General features: G+C 50.2%; 1 protein-coding gene across 6 annotated transcripts in view; it reads right to left on the bottom strand.

Moving 5' to 3' along the window:
• The window catches only part of LOC137348259 (growth factor receptor-bound protein 7-like), a 197,306-nt gene that overhangs the window by 120,224 nt on the left and 64,098 nt on the right, over positions 1-12,984 (bottom strand). The window contains exon 2 of one of the 6 annotated variants that reach the window (XM_068013685.1): positions 12,523-12,589. The exons of 4 other annotated variants lie outside the window; for them this stretch is intronic. The gene's annotated coding sequence lies outside the window, so the exon portion shown is untranslated. Of the gene's footprint in view, positions 1-3,976; positions 3,995-12,522; positions 12,590-12,984 lie in introns of those variants that run through there. One more of the 6 variants, XM_068013686.1, reaches the window with a different exon arrangement.

Genomic DNA, 12,984 nt, shown 5'->3' with positions numbered 1-12,984 from the left:
TGCTTCAAATGCTAATTCTAATTATATCCTTTCTTAAGTAAAGGAGACCAAAACTGTACGCAGTACTCCAGATGTGGTCTCACCAACACCTGTACAACTCGAGCAAAACTTCCCTACTTTTATATTCCATTTCCCTTGCAATAAACATCAACATTCCATTTGTCTTCCTAATCACTTGCTGTACCTGCATACTAACTTTTTGTGAATCATGTATCAGGACACCCAGGTCATAGAAACATAGAAAATAGGAGCAGGAGTAGGCCATTTGGCCCTTCGAGCCTGCTCCGCCATTCATTATGATCATGGCTGATCATCCAACTCAGTAACCTGTTATAAAAACAAGAAATGCTGGAACCACTCAGCAGGTCTGGCAGCATCTGTGGAAAGAGAAGCAGAGTTAACGTTTCGGGTCAGTGACCCTTCATCGGAACTGACAAATATTAGAAAAGTCACAGGTTATAAACAAGTGAGGTGGGGGTGGGGCAAGAGATAACAAAGGAGGTCTAGATTGGACCAGGCCACATAGCTGACCAAAAGGTCACGGAGCAAAGGCAAACAATATGTTAATGGTGTGTTGAAAGACAAAGCATGAGTACAGATTAGGTGTGAATACACTGAATATTGAACAGCAGCAAGTGCAAACCTGAAAAAAAACAATGGGTAAGCAAACTGAAGAAACTAAGATGAAATGAAATAAATGCAAAAAAAAGGATTGTAAAAAATGTAAAAAAGAATGTAAACAAAAAGGAAGAAAAAATAACTAAAAATGAAAGTAAAATGGGGGGCTGTCATGCTCTGAAATGATTGAACTCAATGTTCAGTCCGGCAGGCTGTAGTGTGCCTAATCGGTAAATGAGATGCTGTTCCTCGAGCTTGCGTTGATGTTCAGTGGAACACTGCAGCAATCCCAGGACAGAGATGTGAGCATGAGAGCAGGGGGGAGTGTTGAAATGGCAAGCAACCGGAAGCTCAGGGTCCTGCTTGCGGACTGAGTGGAGATGTTCCGCAAAGCGGTCACCCAGTCTGCGCTTGGTCTCCCCAATGTAAAGGATACCACATTGTGAGCAGTGAATACAGTATACTACATTGAAAGAAGTACAAGTAAATCGCTGCTTCACCTGAAAGGAGTGTTTGGGGCCTGGGATAGTGAGGAGAGAGGAGGTAAATGGGCAGGTATTACACCTCCTGCGATTGCAGGGGAAGGTGCCATGGGATGGGGACGAGGTAGTGGGGGTAATGGAGGAGTGGACCAGGGTGTCACGGAGGGAACGATCCCTTCGGAATGCTGACAGGGGAAGGGAGGGGAAGATGCGTTTGGTAGTGGCATCACGCTGGAGGTGGCGGAAATGGCGGAGGATGATCCTTTGAATATGGAGGCTGGTGGGGTGAAAAGTGAGGACAAGGGGAACCCTGTCACGGTTCTGGGAGGGAGGGGAAGGGGTGAGGGTAGAGGTGCGGGGAATGGGTCGGACACGGTTGAGGGCCCTGTCAACCACAGTGGGGGGAAATCCTCGGTTGAGGAAAAAGGAGGTCATATCAGAAGCACCGTCATGGGAGGTAGCATCATCAGAGCAGATGCGCCGGAGACGGAGAAACTGGGAGAATGGAATGGAGTCCTTACAGGAGGTAGGGTGTGAAGAAGTGTAGTCGAGGTAGCTGTGGGAGTCGGTGGGCTTATAATGGATATTGGTAGACAACCTATCCCCAGAGATGGAGACAGAGAAGTCGAGGAAGGGAAGGGAAGTGTCAGAGATGGACCATGTAAAGGTGAGAGAAGGGTGGAAATTGGAAGCAAAGTTGATAAAGTTTTCCAGTTCGGGGCGGGAGCAGGAAACGGCACCGATACAGTCATCAATGTAGCGGAAAAAGAGATGAGGGAGGGGGCCTGAGTAGGACTGGAACAAAGAATGCTCGACATATCCCACAAAAAGACAGGCATAACTAGGACCCATGTGGGTACCCATAGCATTTGTTCACCTTCAGTAACCTGTTCCCGCTTTCCCCCCATACCCTTTGATCCCTTTAGACCCAAGAGCTATATCTAACTCCTTCTTGAAAACACACAATGTTTTGGCCTCAACTGCTTTCTGTGGTAGTGAATTCCACAGGCTCACCACTCTCTGGGTGAAGAAATTTCTCCTCATCTCAGTCCTGAAAGGTTTACCCTGTATCCTTCGACTATGACCCCTGGTTCTGGACTCCCCCATCATCAGGAACATCCTTCCTGCATCTACCCTGTCAAGTCCTGTTAGAATTTTATAGGTTTCTATGAGATCCCCCCTCACTCTTCTGAACTCCAGCGAATATAATCCTAACCGACTCAATCTCTCCTCATATGTCAGTCCTGCCATCCCAGGAATCAGTCTGGTAAACCTTTGCTGCATTCCCTCTATAGCAAGAACATCCTTCCTCAGATAAGGAGACCAAAACTCTCACAATATTCCAGGTGTGGCCTCACCAAGGCCCTGTATAATTGCAGCAAGAGATCCCTGCTCCTGTACTCGAATCCTCTACCAGTTGCCTTTTTTATGTCCTGTTGGACCTGCATGCTTACCTTCAGCGGCTGGTGTACGAGAACACTCAGGTCTCGCTGCATATCCCCCTCTCTCAGTTTATAGCCGTTCAGATAATAATCTGCCTTCCTGTTTTTGCTACCAAAGTGGATAACCTCACATTTATCCACATTATACTGCATCTGCCATGCATTAGCCCACTCACTCAACTTGTCCAAATCACCCTGAATCCTCTCTGCATCCTCCTCACAACTCACCCTCCCACCCAGTTTTGTGTCATCTGCAAATTTGGTGATATTACATTTAGTTCCCTCATCTAAATCATTAATATATATTGTGAATAGCTGGGGTCCTAGCACCAATCCCTGGGGTACCCCACTAGTCACTGCCTGCCATTCGGAAAAAGACCCGTTTATTCCTACTCTTTGTCTCCTGTCTGCCAACCAATTTTCTATCCATCGCAATACACTACCCCCAATTCCACGTGCTTTAATTTTACACGCTAATCTCTTATGTGGGACTTTGTCGAAAGCCTTCTGAAAGTTCAAATAAACCACATCCACTGGCTCCCCCTCATCAACTCTATTAGTTACAGAGTTCTGCAATCTCTCTCCATTTAAATAATATACAGCTTTTCTATTCTTCCTGCCAAAGTGAACAAGTTCACATTTTCCCACATTATACTCCATCTGCCAAATTTTTGCGCACTCACTATCTACATTCCCTTGTAGGCTCTTTCTGTCCTCTTGACAACTTACTCTCCTACCTATCTTGGTGTCATCAACAAATTTAGCGACCATACTTTCAGTCCTTTCATCCAAGTCATTGATATAAATTGTAAACAGTTGAGGCCCCAGCACTGATGCCAGCATTCCACTAGTTACAGCTTGCCAACCCAAAGATGCCCCATGTATTCCTACTCTCTGTTTCCTGTTAGCTAAACAATCCTCGATCCATGCTAATATGTTACCCCCTACACCATGAGCTCTTATTTTGTGTAGAACAAGTTTACTATAAGTTTCAACAAGGCCTCTGGCAGCTCCCACTGTCAAATGTCAGTGGCCCATGATGCCCAGCCCTGTTCTCAGTATTTCTATTTTTTAATCTGTCCCTTTCCTTAACTCTTTACCAGCTGGACCTGCACTTCCCTTTGTCACAGATTGTGGACAGGCAGCACTGGTTAGCTGCCCAATCTTTCTCTCTCTCTCTCTCTTTCTCTTTCTCTCCATCTCTATATCACTCTAACTCTATCTCTCTGTCTCCTTCATTCTCTGCCCCCTCTCTTTCACTTTCTCTGTCTCCCACTCTTTTCATCTCTCTCTTTCCCTTGCAGTCGAGGCTGGTTGGTGAAGGAGCCCAGGTGCTGCAGCCTAAATGTGATCCATTCTCCAGCAATGACATCAGTTTAATGAGTACTGAACTGTCAAAGAAATGTCAACAGGAAGCAGCGTCACTGTACGTACCCCACTGGTGTCACTGTGCTCTGCCACTCAGATCCATAACAGTGTAGTTGGGATTATCCCCAATGTAATCACGCTGTCCTGAACTAGCACTGGTCATCCTGATAAACATGGAAGCACTTTGCCAAGAATTATTCTGCTTGGGTCAGTTAATCTATAAACTGAAGATAACAGCTGCCACCTGTCTCTGCAAAGTTTCTCTTCACAGTAATGTCCTCCTGCAAACAGACAGCTCCTAGGCGACCCTAGATGATGTCAGAGGCTAAATGTGTACAGGAAAACCCACGTTCCAACATTCCCAAACATTCATTCACTTTGATATGCTTTTATATTATCTATCTCCTTGCATTACAACAGTGGCGACATTTCTAGGAGGTACTTCATTGGTAGTGAAACGCTTTGCAATGTCCTAAGGTCATGAAAGGAGCTATATAAATGCAAGTTCTTTCTTTTTTTTATCATTTCTTTACAAAGCTTCTCAGTGCCACATAAGGTCCACTCATCCTGCATTGTGAATGCTTCACACTGAGCCTCCAACCCTGGTCTCCAGTGCAGTTTGGTTTAACTCAAGTTTACGGAGGGTAGAATGTGAGACACCAGCCAGGAGTGCATTGGAATATTCGAGTCTGGAGATAACAAAGACATGGATGAGGGATCCAGCAGCAGCTGGATGAGGCAAAGGCGGTGTCAAAGACAGAGGTGGAAATAGGCGGTCTTAGTGACTGGATGGCTCGAGGTGATTCTCTCTCATATTTCCCTCCCTCTTTGTGGGGAAGCACAGGGACTGTATTTGGAATATTTTAAACACATTCCTTTCAATATTAGTCATGCAGGAGAACTGTAGGTGAACAATAGGCAGGAATCCAATTGAGATTTTTCATACAAGGGGCCTTATGCTTAAAATTTGAGTAGTTTTGTTGGTGTGCTGCACTTCAGGAAGTGATATTAATCATACTGAATTTTAACAATTTTTTTTGACAATGCCCAACTAATGATATTAAATGAGAAGTAAACTGGGAATCTGAATTCAAATAGTTGGATTCACACAGCAGGTGTGTCAGCATTTCAAAGGGTAAGATTTTGATGAGACCCTTCATCAGAACTCAAGGACAGTGCTGTCCCGAGAGAGATACAGTGCTGCCCCGAGAGAAATACAGTGCTGCACTGAGAGAGATACAGTGCTGCCCCGAGAGAGATACAGTGCTGTCCCGAGAGAAATACAGTGCTGCCCCGAGAGAAATACTGTGCTGTCCCGAGAGAAATACAGTGCTGCCCCGAGAGAGATACAGTGCTGCCCCGAGAGAAATACAGTGCTGCCCCGAGAGAGATACAGTGCTGCCCCGAGAGAAATACAGTGCTGCCCCGAGAGAAATACAGTGCTGCCCCGAGAGAAATACAGTGCTGCCCCGAGAGAAATACAGTGCTGCCCCGAGAGAAATACAGTGCTGCCCCGAGAGAGATACAGTGCTGCGCCGAGAGAAATACAGTGCTGCCCCGAGAGAAACACAGTGCTGCCCCGAGAGAGATACAATGCTGTCCCGAGAAATACAGTGCTGCACCGAGAGAGATACAGTGCTGCCCCGAGAGAGATACAGTGCTGTCCCGAGAGAAATACAGTGCTGTCCCGAGAGAAATACAGTGCTGCCCCGAGAGAAATACAGTGCTGCCCCGAGAGAAATACAGTGCTGCCCCCAGAGAAATACAGTGCTGCCCCGATAGAAATACAGTGCTGCCCCGAGAGAAATACAGTGCTGCACTGAGAGAGATACAGTGCTGCCCCGAGAGAGAGATACAGTGCTGTCCCGAGAGAGATACAGTGCTGCCCCGAGAGAGATACAGTGCTGCCCCGAGAGAGATACAGTGCTGTCCCGAGAGAAATACAGTGCTGCCCCGAGAGAGATACAGTGCTGTCCCGAGAGAAATACAGTGCTGTCCCGAGAAATACAGTGCTGCACCGAGAGAGATACAGTGCTGCCCCGAGAGAAATACAGTGCTGTCCCGAGAAATACAGTGCTGCACCGAGAGAGATACAGTGCTGCCCCGAGAGATATACAGTGCTGTCCCGAGAGAAATACAGTGCTGCCCCGAGACAAATACAGTGCTGTCCCGAGAGATACAGTGCTGCACCGAGAGAGATACAGTGCTGCCCCGAGAGAAATACAGTGCTGCCCCGAGAGAGATACAGTGCTGCCCCGAGAGAAATACAGTGCTGCCCCGAGAGAGATACAATGCTGTCCTGAGAGAGATACAGTGCTGCCCCGAGAGAAATACAGTGCTGCACTGAGAGAGATACAGTGCTGCCCCGAGAGAAATACAGTGCTGCCCCGAGAGAGATACAGTGCTGCCCCGAGAGAGATACAGTGCTGTCCCGAGAGAAATACAGTGCTGTCCCGAGAGAAATACAGTGCTGCCCCGAGAGAAATACAGTGCTGCCCCGAGAGAAATACAGTGCTGCGCCGAGAGAAATACAGTGCTGCCCCGTGAGAAATACAGTGCTGCCCCGAGAGAGATACAGTGCTGCCCCGAGAGAGATACAGTGCTGCCCCGAGAGAAATACAGTGCTGCACTGAGAGAGATACAGTGCTGCCCCGAGAGAGATACAGTGCTGCCCCGAGAGAGATACAGTGCTGCCCCGAGAGAGATACAGTGCTGTCCCGAGAGAGATACAGTGCTGCCCCGAGAGAAATACAGTGCTGCACTGAGAGAGATACAGTGCTGCCCCGAGAGAGATACAGTGCTGCCCCGAGAGAGATACAGTGCTGCCCCGAGAGAAATACAGTGCTGCCCCGAGAGAAACACAGTGCTGCCCCGAGAGAAATACAGTGCTGTCCCGAGAAATACAGTGCTGCCCCGAGAGAGACATAGTGCTGCCCCGAGAGAGATACAGTGCTGTCCCGAGAGAGATACAGTGCTGCCCCGAGAGAGATACAGTGCTGCCCCGAGAGAAATACAGTGCTGCCCCGAGAGAAATACAGTGCTGCCCCGAGAGAGAGATACAGTGCTGCCCCGAGAGAGATACAGTGCTGCCCCGAGAGAGATACAGTGCTGCCCCGAGAGAGATACAGTGCTGTCCCTAGAGAAATACAGTGCTGCCCCGAGAGAGATACAGTGCTGCCCCGAGAGAAATACAGTGCTGCCCCGAGAGAGATACAGTGCTGCCCCGAGAGAAATACAGTGCTGCCCCGAGAGAAATACAGTGCTGCACTGAGAGAGATACAGTGCTGCCCCGAGAGAAATACAGTGCTGCCCCGAGAGAGATACAGTGCTGCCCCGAGAGAGATACAGTGCTGTCCCGAGAGAAATACAGTGCTGTCCCGAGAGAAATACAGTGCTGCCCCGAGAGAAATACAGTGCTGCCCCGAGAGAAATACAGTGCTGCGCCGAGAGAAATACAGTGCTGCCCCGTGAGAAATACAGTGCTGCCCCGAGAGAGATACAGTGCTGCCCCGAGAGAGATACAGTGCTGCCCCGAGAGAAATACAGTGCTGCACTGAGAGAGATACAGTGCTGCCCCGAGAGAGATACAGTGCTGCCCCGAGAGAGATACAGTGCTGTCCCGAGAGAGATACAGTGCTGCCCCGAGAGAAATACAGTGCTGCACTGAGAGAGATACAGTGCTGCCCCGAGAGAGATACAGTGCTGCCCCGAGAGAGATACAGTGCTGCCCCGAGAGAAATACAGTGCTGCCCCGAGAGAAACACAGTGCTGCCCCGAGAGAAATACAGTGCTGTCCCGAGAAATACAGTGCTGCCCCGAGAGAGACATAGTGCTGCCCCGAGAGAGATACAGTGCTGTCCCGAGAGAGATACAGTGCTGCCCCGAGAGAGATACAGTGCTGCCCCGAGAGAAATACAGTGCTGCCCCGAGAGAAATACAGTGCTGCCCCGAGAGAGAGATACAGTGCTGCCCCGAGAGAGATACAGTGCTGCCCCGAGAGAGATACAGTGCTGCCCCGAGAGAGATACAGTGCTGTCCCTAGAGAAATACAGTGCTGCCCCGAGAGAGATACAGTGCTGCCCCGAGGGAGATACAGTGCTGCACCGAGAGAAATACAGTGCTGCCCCGAGAGAGATACAGTGCTGCACTGAGAGAGATACAGTGCTGCCCCGAGGGAAATACAGTGCTGCACTGAGAGAGATACAGTGCTGCCCCGAGAGAAACACAGTGCTGCCCCGAGAGAGATACAGTGCTGCACTGAGAGAGAAACAGTGCTGTCCCGAGAGAAATACAGTGCTGCCCCGAGAGAAATACAGTGCTGCCCCGAGACAAATACAGTGCTGCACTGAGAGAGATACAGTGCTGCCCCGAGAGAGATACAGTGCTGCACTGAGAGAGATACAGTGCTGCCCCGAGAGAAATACAGTGCTGCCCCGAGAGAGATACAGTGCTGCCCCGAGAGAAATACAGTGCTGTCCCGAGAGAGATACAGTGCTGCCCCGAGAGAAATACAGTGCTGCCCCGAGAGAGATACAGTGCTGCCACCAAGAGAGATACAGTGCTGCCCCGAGAGAGATACAGTGCTGTCCCGAGAGAAATACAGTGCTGTCCCGAGAGAAATACAGTGCTGCACTGAGAGAGATACAGTGCTGCCCTGAGAGAAACACAGTGCTGCCCCGAGAGAGATACAGTGCTGCCCCGAGAGAGATACAGTGCTGCACTGAGAGAGAAACAGTGCTGTCCCGAGAGAAATACAGTGCTGCCCCGAGAGAAATACAGTGCTGCCCCGAGAGAAATACAGTGCTGCACTGAGAGAGATACAGTGCTGCCCCGAGAGAAATACAGTGCTGTCCCGAGAGAAATACAGTGCTGTCCCGAGAGAGAGATACAGTGCTGTCCCGAGAGAAATACAGTGCTGTCCCGAGAGAGAGATACAGTGCTGTCCCGAGAGAAATACAGTGCTGCCCCGAGAGAAATACAGTGCTGCCCCGAGAGAAATACAGTGCTGCACTGAGAGAGATACAGTGCTGTCCCGAGAGAAATACAGTGCTGTCCCGAGAGAAATACAGTGCTGCCCCGAGAGAAATACAGTGCTGTCCCGAGAAATACCGTGCTGCACCGAGAGAGATACAGTACTGTCCCGAGAGAGATACAGTGCTGTCCCGAGAGAAATACAGTGCTGCCCCGAGAGAAATACAGTGCTGTCCCGAGAAATACCGTGCTGCACCGAGAGAAATACAGTGCTGTCCCGAGAGAAATACAGTGCTGTCCCGAGAGAAATACAGTGCTGTCCCGAGAAATACAGTGCTGCACCGAGAGAGATACAGTGCTGCCCCGAGAGAGATACAGTGCTGTCCCGAGAGAGATACAGTGCTGTCCCGAGAGAAATACAGTGCTGCACCGAGAGAGATACAGTGCTGCCCCCAGAGAAATACAGTGCTGCCCCGAGAGAAATACAGTGCTGTCCCGAGAGAAATACAGTGCTGCCCCAAGAGAAATACAGTGCTGCCCCGAGAGAAATACAGTGCTGTCCCGAGAGAAATACAGTGCTGTCCCGAGAGAAATACAGTGCTGCCCCGAGAGAAATACAGTGCTGCCCCAAGAGAGATACAGTGCTACCCCGAGAAATACAGTGCTGCCCCGAGAGAGATACAGTGCTGCCCCGAGAGAGATACAGTGCTGCCCCGAGAGAAATACAGTGCTGCCCCGAGAGAGATACAGTGCTGCACTGAGAGAGATACAGTGCTGTCCCGAGAGAGATACAGTGCTGTCCCGAGAAATGCAGTGCTGCACCGAGAGAGATACAGTGCTGCCCCGAGAGAGATACAGTGCTGCCCCGAGAGAGATACAGTGCTGTCCCGAGAGAGATACAGTGCTGCCCCGAGAGAGATACAGTGCTGTCCCGAGAGAAATACAGTGCTGCCCCGAGAGAAATACAGTGCTGCCCCGAGAGAGATACAGTGCTGCCCCGAGAGAGATACAGTGCTGCCCCGAGAGAGATACAGTGCTGTCCCGAGAGAAATACAGTGCTGTCCCGAGAGAAATACAGTGCTGCCCCGAGAGAAATACAGTGCTGCACTGAGAGAGATACAGTGCTGCACTGAGAGAGATACAGTGCTGTCCCGAGAGAGATACAGTGCTGCCCCGAGAGAAATACAGTGCTGTCCCGAGAGAAATACAGTGCTGCCCCGAGAGAAACACAGTGCTGCCCCAAGAGAGATACAGTGCTGCACTGAGAGAGATACAGTGCTGTCCCGAGAGAAATACAGTGCTGCCCCGAGAGAAATACAGTGCTGCCCCGAGAGAAATACAGTGCTGCACTGAGAGAGATACAGTGCTGCCCCGAGAGAGATACAGTGCTGCCCCGAGAGAGATACAGTGCTGCCCCGAGAGAAATACAGTGCTGCCCCGAGAGATAGATACATTGCTGTCCCGAGATAAATACAGTGCTGTCCCGAGAGAGAGATACAGTGCTGTCCCGAGAGAAATACAGTGCTGCGCCGAGAGAGAGATACAGTGCTGTCCCGAGAGAAATACAGTGCTGTCCCGAGAGAAATACAGTGCTGCCCCGAGAGAGATACAGTGCTGCCCCGAGAGAGATACAGTGCTGCCCCGAGAGAGAGATACAGTGCTGTCCCGAGAGAAATACAGTGCTGTCCCGAGAGAAATACAGTGCTGCCCCGAGAGAAATACAGTGCTGCCCCGAGAGAAATACAGTGCTGTCCCGAGAGAAATACAGTGCTGCCCCGAGAGAGATACAGTGCTGCACTGAGAGAGATACAGTGCTGTCCCGAGAGAGATACAGTGCTGTCCCGAGAAATACAGTGCTGCACCGAGAGAGATACAGTGCTGCCCCGAGAGAGATACAGTGCTGTCCCGAGAGAAATACAGTGCTGCCCCGAGAGAAATACAGTGCTGCCCCGAGAGATATACAGTGCTGCCCCGAGAGAGATACAGTGCTGCCCCGAGAGAAATACAGTGCTGTCCCGAGAGAGATACAGTGCTGTCCCGAGAGAGATACAGTGCTGCCCCGAGAGAAATACAGTGCTGTCCCGAGAGAAATACAGTGCTGCCCCGAGAGAAATACAGTGCTGCCCCGAGAGAAATACAGTGCTGCACTGAGAGAGATACAGTGCTGCCCCGAGAGAGATACAGTGCTGCCCCGAGAGAAATACAGTGCTGCACTGAGAGAGATACAGTGCTGCCCCGAGAGAGATACAGTGCTGCCCCGAGAGAAATACAGTGCTGCCCTGAGAGAGATACAGTGCTGTCCCGAGAGAAATACAGTGCTGCCCCGAGAGAAATACAGTGCTGCCCCGAGAGAAATACAGTGCTGTCCCGAGAGAGATACAGTGCTGCCCCGAGAGAAATACAGTGCTGCACTGAGAGAGATACAGTGCTGCCCCGAGAGAGATACAGTGCTGCCCCGAGAGAAATACAGTGCTGTCCCGAGAGAAATACAGTGCTGCCCCGAGAGAAATACAGTGCTGTCCCGAGAGAGATACAGTGCTGCCCCGAGAGAAATACAGTGCTGCACTGAGAGAGATACAGTGCTGCCCCGAGAGAGATACAGTGCTGCCCCGAGAGAGATACAGTGCTGCCCCGAGAGAAATACAGTGCTGCCCCGAGAGAAATACAGTGCTGCCCCGAGAGAAATACAGTGCTGTCCCGAGAGAGATACAGTGCTGCCCCGAGAGAAATACAGTGCTGCCCCGAGAGAGATACAGTGCTGCCCCGAGAGAGATACAGTGCTGTCCCGAGAGAGATACAGTGCTGCCCCGAGAGAGATACAGTGCTGCCCCGAGAGAGATACAGTGCTGCCCCGAGAGAAATACAGTGCTGCACTGAGAGAGATAGAGTGCTGCCCCGAGCGAGATACAGTGCTGCCCCGAGAGAAATACAGTGCTGCCCCGAGAGAGATACAGTGCTGCCCCGAGAGAGATACAGTGCTGTCCCGAGAGAGATACAGTGCTGCCCCGAGAGAGATACAGTGCTGCACTGAGAGAGATACAGTGCTGCCCCGAGCGAGATACAGTGCTGCCCCGAGAGAAATACAGTGCTGCACTGAGAGAGATACAGTGCTGCCCCGAGAGAAATACAGTGCTGCACTGAGAGAGATAGAGTGCTGCCCTGAGCGAGATACAGTGCTGCCCCGAGAGAAATACAGTGCTGCACTGAGAGAGATACAGTGCTGCCCCGAGAGAGATACAGTGCTGCCCCGAGAGAGATACAGTGCTGCCCCGAGAGAAACACAGTGCTGCCCCGAGAGAGATACAGTGCTGCTCCAACCCCTTAGCAACGCATTAAAATATCAGTTCCATCCCAGTACCAATACTGCCTATAAACCGCACACTAATACTTCAGTAATTGTGATCCGTGACTGCTCTGTTTGTTAATAAGAGATGTTTTGTACAACAGACTCCAATATCTGAAGCCCAGCTCTTTAATCTCTTCGAAGCAAACAATAAAGGTTAAAAGTTTTATAAGTTTAATCTCAATTCAGGTAAACCACAACTAAAAGCTAAGGAAACCCCATAGGCTCCAGGCATAATACAACATCAGGAGCTGAGCTTAAACAGGAAAACAGAGCAGAGAATCTGTTTGAAGATTACCTTTTTTTGGCTGTTGTGTTAGTGGATGAGACAGGCGTCCATGTCATTTCGGAGTATTCAGGTGTTTCTAGAGTGAAGTTTAAGAGCAGGGAAATGGCAGTGAGCCAGGTGATCTGAGTGAGTCACACAGCCACCTGGGCAGGCACGGGAGGGAGCGAGAGATTGCTTCCACAGGCATGGAGATCGGCCAGGGAACAGCTGACACCAACAGCTGTTTCTAAAGGTTTCTGTCGTCACTATTGTATCACCTGCAAAGGTCAGCTCACTCAAACATCTCTTTTGTAATGCTGTTATAGCGAGGGCTAGCGATTCCCTGCTGTTCCCACTGTGCTGGGCACTGCCTGCGCTCAGCCTACCAGTGACTGTGTTTTTATGGATAGAACTGGGGATTTGATGAACACAAGTTTAAATTTAATTGGCGAATTTGAGGAATTTACAATACAGAAACAGGCCATTCAGCCC

Source organism: Heterodontus francisci, chromosome 33 (genome assembly GCF_036365525.1).
Source record: "Heterodontus francisci isolate sHetFra1 chromosome 33, sHetFra1.hap1, whole genome shotgun sequence".
NCBI classification, from domain to species: domain Eukaryota; kingdom Metazoa; phylum Chordata; class Chondrichthyes; order Heterodontiformes; family Heterodontidae; genus Heterodontus; species Heterodontus francisci.
Note: the sequence above shows the minus strand (reverse complement) of the source record. Positions and strands in the feature narration are given on the sequence as shown.